Genomic DNA, 6,409 nt, shown 5'->3' on the forward strand with positions numbered 1-6,409 from the left:
CTAGCTAATTTATAATGATGCTTACAAAAAGTAAGTCACCGTTTCCTTTGGGTGATTTAACTATTACTTGTAACTTAGGATGCAAGTAACTGATTCAATTCAATTATTCGATACAGTGAAGAAATACATACTTAATCACTCACTGCATCAGGATAGCTAGAACAGGCTTTTCAACCTAACAAGTAGCTACCCTCCGGGATAACTATCACAATTAAGTAACGACAACGGGTAAACAAATCAGAAAAAGTTGTCGACCAGCTGTACATTGTCTAAAATGTAATTTCTTTTGAAAACCTTTAAAAATTTTGACAGCTGTTCTTGAGAGTACGTTTCGATTTTATCGGGTAGGAGTTTATTTGACATCAAAAAATTGAAACATTTAACGATTTTGCATGAAAGGGAGTTTTCCATAGTTTTTGTCCTACAGCGATAAAACGGAATCATTCCGTTAGAAGTAGAACGTGTATTTCGTTTATTACTATAATTACTGACGTTTAGAAAATCAAGAGGTGAACGTTTTAAATATTGAAAAATGGTTTCTTTAAAAAGTTGAGTTAAATAAATTTCATGAACTGTATCAATGCCCAGATCATTAAACTTTGTTGTTATGTGATCGTATTTGCGTTTGAAGAATATAGTACGGAGAATTCTTTTCTGGCAGATATAAATTTTTTTCTAAATTTGTTTTGCTAGTACTCCCATAAACAAGCAGACCATATGAAATTATAGGTACCACATATGCCAGGTAGAACTTTAACAGCATTTTGCGAGAAAAAGCTACCCTGCCCTTATACATAATTCCGTTAAATCGGCCTAGTTTTCTGCAGACAGTTTCAACATGGTCTGTAAATTTGAGTTGACTATCAATGATAACACCCAAGTATTTGAAACAATTTGTAAATCCTATGTTTTCACCCGCAAGTGAAAAGTCATTATCCAAACATTGTTTACCAAATGGTAAAGATTTTACATTTTGTAGAGCTTATCGACAATTTATTTCGCACACACCAGTCATCTGTTTTCAGCAAATCATTTTTAAAGTAATCATTTACCCTTGTTGTTGGGAAAGAAGCAAGAATAGCAGTGTCGTCCGCAAAAAGACTTAATTCCGATTTTGAAACAATTTTATTTATGTCGTTAATGTAAAGTAAGAAAAAAAGGGGTCCAAGAACAGAGCCCTGCGGAACTCCGTACGATATTACCTGTTGCCTAGAAGTACCGTTCGAATTAACAACAAATTGTTGTCTGTTTGTCAAATAACTTAATATCAATTTGTTGAATTTTCCTCTAAAACCGTACGCGCATAATTTTTCCAGAAGAATGCAATGGTTAACTGTATCAAATGCTTTTCTCAGATCAATAAAAAGTGCCAAGCCCATATTTTTTGTCTCAATCGTTTTTCGCATGAATTCAGTAACTCGTAGGACAGCATGGATACAAGAATGTTTTTCGCGGAAACCAAACTGTTCCGGTATTATAATATTGTTTTTGTTAATGAAAACTAGCATTCTTTTATAAATTATTTTTTCAAAAATTTTGCTAAAAACTGTCAAAAGACTAATAGGTCGATAATTACTGGGATTTTCTTTTTCTCCTTCTTTCAGAAAAGCGACAATTTTTGCAATTTTACAAGCATCTGGAAAATATGCTGTATCAATACATTTATTAAAAACGTTTGCCAGGAAAACAGATATGACTGGTGAACATAATTTAATCATTTTAGTTGAAAGACCATCATGACCACTTGAAGTTTTAGTTTTTAAGGCCCCTATTACCTTAAACACTTCATGTTCATCCGTTTTAAAAATTACAAAACTTGATATGTTTCTGTCTAAGTTTTGAGAAGCAGAACCAACAAGTGGCAGAGAATTGCTCAGGTGCTTACCAATATTGACGAAGAAATCATTAAGTAAGTTGGGTTCAATCTCTTTTTGGGCTGGTTTTCGTTTTCCACAAAAACGATTAAAAGCTTGAAACATTTGTTTTGATGATGTACATTTTTCAATTTTCTTATCATGATAGTCTCTTTGAGCACGCCTAATTGCCATTTTTACCTTATTTCTAAACATTCGGAAGCAATTAATTTTCTCTAGTGAAGGTTTCTTAATCATTTTGGCATGAAGACGATCTCTCTTTTTACACATTTTTTTGATATCATTGGTGATCCAGTCTTTGTGTTTTTTCCTTAGTAATGTTTGTTGGGGGCAAAAACGGTCAAAAACATCCAGACACATTTTTGTTAAATCGGTCAACATGTCATCAATTGTTGCCATATTGCAATTATTGAGATTTTGATGCAAAACAAACAAGAATTTCAAAATATTTTCATTTCTGTTCAAGATTTTCAAGTTTCGACCTATCTTAAAATTGTCACTATCATCCAAAAAAGGTCCAATAGAGGCAACTAGCGCATAATGATCACTTAGAGAAGTTTTTAAAGTAGTTACGCTCATATCATATTTACTGATGATATGATCAATACAGGTAGAACTAGATGCGGTTTCTCTTGTTGCTTCACTATTTGATATGAAGAATCCAAAAAAACTAAGTATCAATTTATATTCATCAATTAATCGAGAATTGCGCGACACGTCCAGAATATCTAAATTCATATCTCCCACAATGATTGAGTTCTGACATTGTTTTGAATTCAAATTCACGAGTAAATCCTCAAATTGCGTTAAGAAATGCTTTGAATTGATTGATGGCGGTCGATACATCAAACAAACGTTTAGTTTCTGTTTACTTCCTAGAGTTAAAGTTAAGACAACATTTTCTAGTTCATTCGATAAAATTTCGTGCGAAAAGTCAATTTGATTTTTTATGAAAAATGCTAAACCCCCACCCCTACTTTTTTGACGGTTAACAAAAACTCCTTCTTGGTAGCCGTCCAAGTTATAAAGTTCCAAGGGATCATTGTCACTTAACCAAGTTTCGCATAAGGCAACGACATATGGTTGCCATTTTAGTGAAGCAACAAGAATTTTTAATTGGTCATGATGGTTGCGCAGTGATTGAATATTTAAGAAAAGTATGTCCCCGTCGTTACCCATTAGAAATCCCTTTAAAATCAAAAATAAAGCTTTAACACAGGAAAAAAAGAGATATTTTTCTGATGTTCAGAAACTCTTTTTAATTTTCAGGTTGATCTTTTTCTTCGCTGCTGCCCATATTATCATCGCTAACAACATCACCACTGGTAGTCATTTTCTTAGGAGGTGGAGAATGGCTTTCAATGAGTTTTTCCACCAAACAGCATAGTTTATCAAGTTTCCGCTCTTGTATATCATTTTGCGATTCATGACTATCCGGTGATCTAAAAGCCACGTTCCTTTTCCTTTTCCCCGGAGTTCCCAAAAAAGAATAAGATTTTGGATATTGAACATCGTCGGAATCAGCAGCATTTTGAATAACATCCGTATATTTTTCATTGTCAGTAGTTACTGAGATATCATTTCCCATATAAATATCGACATCCTTCTTGTTATCAATTGGTTGCCATCTGCCATATGAATTGTACTTTTTAATCTGGACTTGATTCTTATGAGTAGATGCTAGTAGATTTTTGTCCCGTCTGCAGTAGTTCATAATTTCCCTATCTTTTTCTGCCAATCGTTCGTTTACATGAATTTTATTTCCAGTTAAATCATCCCAAAAATCGAATCTCTTATTCCATACAGCATCTCGCTGGTGATTATACAAAAACTTGACAATAATCGGACGATTTCGACCTTTACCTGGTAAATAATGACACGCGACGATGTCCTGGGGCTGAATTGAAATATTTACTGACCTTAGTATCTTCACAATTGAATGGACAGGGTACTCACCACCATCCGACACACCATGAAATGTTAAACACATAAATGAGGAATAACTTTCCACTTTCGTAACTCTTTTTTCCAACTCATGATTGTCGTAAAGAAGCCTGTCATTCTCACCCCGTAATTCTATAATTTCATTCTGTTGGGAATCGATCTGTTTTATTAATTGCTCAAGAAGTAATCTAACAGAGTCTCCATTATTCAAATCCGTCAAAGAAAGTTTTTGCAGTAAGGCCATATTGAATTGTTGAAAGCGAACGTATTTTAAACGAAGATTTTATGCAGCAAACGTAAAAAGAACAACGCGACTGTTTCTTAGCTCATTTTCAGTTCTATTTAATAAGTTTATCACAACAATTAGGCTAACTGACGGATTTCTTTTATCGGGTGTGGGCTGCCCTCACTGTCCACACAGTATTGTCTATGTAGTGTTGGAAAAAACCTTCGAGCCGTATGATTAGGTCATCTTAACGACTCTTATTGCACAATTTTCAGCTCCAAAATTTTGTCTGTGTAGCATCAAAGTCATCATACAAGATCCCACTGCAGTTTTTTTAATTAGTAATTCGAGCAACCTTAAAATTCCACATCATTGGTTGTGAAAATTCTTCTGGTTTTGTGTTTGGGGCATTTGCCTTTATGACTTCAAACTAATCAATTTTTACGAGACATCTATAGCCAGAACCTTCTAACTGTCTTTCAAGCTAAATTTTTGCAAAATTTTTCTGAGGGTTGCAACCATTGCAAATCCATTTGTCTATACAAACCAAGTGTAGTAGCTTTAAAAAGGATTTTTTCTTAGCCATATTCAAAACGCGTTCAGTTGTGTTTACTGACTTGTCAGGTGGCTTTCTTTGCCCGTATAATTTTTAAGGGGCATTGTTAATAGCCTCTTCAAGAGAGAATTCTGTTTACAAGCAAAGCCCTTATCAAAATCATTTTAAGCAGTCTTCACCATCGAACCCTTTTGCTCAAAATTTCACCTTCCACTGATATCTAGGGCAGACTTCGTTTTGACCTTCTAACAGCAGTTTCAAATTTTTAAAATTTATTTCATAAAAGCAAGTTCAAAAAAATTGGGACACAATCTGAGTGGAGTTATGGCATGACAAGCGTCCCAAGGACATTTTTTTGTATATGCTACGAACCATTGAATTAAAAAGTACCTGAATCGCAGCCAACTTTTCTAAGTTAGCCCTTTCGGTTTTTTTGGTTTAATTTTAGGTTTTTCACCAATGTTTTGTCTACCTGCTCATACTAACCAGTGTATTTTTGCTAATCCATGCAGCTAAGCCGTCGGCGTCCCTCGGATGTTGACCTATTATTCTGTGCGTTGCTAAACTTCTGATTTTTTCTTGTTTTGTTTTCGTTTTGCATGACATCGCTGTTCTTCAGACTTTTTGCTCATCAAACTTTTCTGACAGGAATCAGTCATTTTATTTTTTCCGCCTATGTCGGTTTTGACCGCATAAAAATTATACCGTTATCGAGCGGCAAAGCCGAGAGACTATTTTCTTTCAATTACGTCTGGCTGTTTCAATATATTTTTCAAAATGTTGTCAGCAGTCTGACTTTTTGAGCATCACTCTTTGCAGCTGCCTCAATCTGGCACAATTTTTCCCGGGGTTTTCAATTAAATGTGTTTTGTACCAGTTATTTTGGTTTTAACTCTGACCATCAATTCAACAACTGCGCCAAACTCAATTCATTTTGGACTCGCCTAGAATTTTTAATGGCAAAACCTGTCTCTCTGAAAAATTGTGAAGTTTGTTCTTTTTCGGCTTATCAAGTTTTTAATGCCTTTGCTTGAAAATTCTCGTAGGCCCCTTCTTCCTATCATTCGCCTACATTAACTCGAGACTCAAAAGTTTTAATTGAAAACTGTGTGTGCGCCTTTTGATTCAAGAGAAACCTAGTAAAGGTCTTTATAGAGATCCCAAGAACTTCAATAAAACTTTTTACTCTTTGGTCGTTTGTCCTTACCTAAAAATCCATAGCCACCGCCTTCACACGTCGCGTCTCTGGATTGCGAAGTCCTTGCAATGGCTTTCCGATTTGTGCCGCTATCACGCTGAAAACGCCCGTCCTTTAAACTCGGTGAGCTAACAAAACACGCAGTTAATTGAGTTCGCTAGATATTTGCAGTTAGAGTTATTCTCTGAGGACTGCGTGCTCCTGTCTCTTGTTTCTATTGATAAGGTTACTCCTTTTTCAAAATTCCAATTCAATTTGTTTTTGCAGATACTCAACAAATCGGGAAGACCGATGGACATAACGGCTCATCAAACGATCTTCTAATCACGTCCTTTACCTTGCTAAAACATTTTTGACCTCCTACAGCTATCCTTTTTTGCGCTACCCTTTTTTTGTGTCAAGTACCCTAAATTGAAAGCTGTGAACCGCTTGATCCCAAAGAAAACATGCTCAGATGTCCTTAATTGCAATGAATTACGTGCTTAGGAGTATACTGAGAAATCAATTACAGCATTGGCTATTGTTGAAAGTATTTAGTTTTTGCTATTTGCGTGGTTCAAGGCGATTTTGAAAGCACAGTTTACATGTACCCAGGTGGAATTTCATCCGCT

At 35.1% G+C, this 6,409-nt stretch overlaps 1 protein-coding gene across 1 annotated transcript in view; it reads right to left on the reverse strand.

Annotated features, from left to right (window-relative positions):
- Window positions 1–4,186, reverse strand: part of LOC134853941 (prohibitin 1-like) — a 331,804-nt gene extending 327,618 nt beyond the window's left edge. The window contains exon 1 of the mRNA XM_063869940.1: window positions 4,157–4,186. The gene's annotated coding sequence lies outside the window, so the exon portion shown is untranslated. The remainder of the gene's footprint in view (window positions 1–4,156) is intronic.
- Between the last annotated feature and the right edge of the window lie 2,223 nt (window positions 4,187–6,409).

The sequence above is a fragment of the Symsagittifera roscoffensis genome, chromosome 9, assembly GCF_963678635.1.
Source record: "Symsagittifera roscoffensis chromosome 9, txSymRosc1.1, whole genome shotgun sequence".
Taxonomy (NCBI): domain Eukaryota; kingdom Metazoa; phylum Xenacoelomorpha; order Acoela; family Convolutidae; genus Symsagittifera; species Symsagittifera roscoffensis.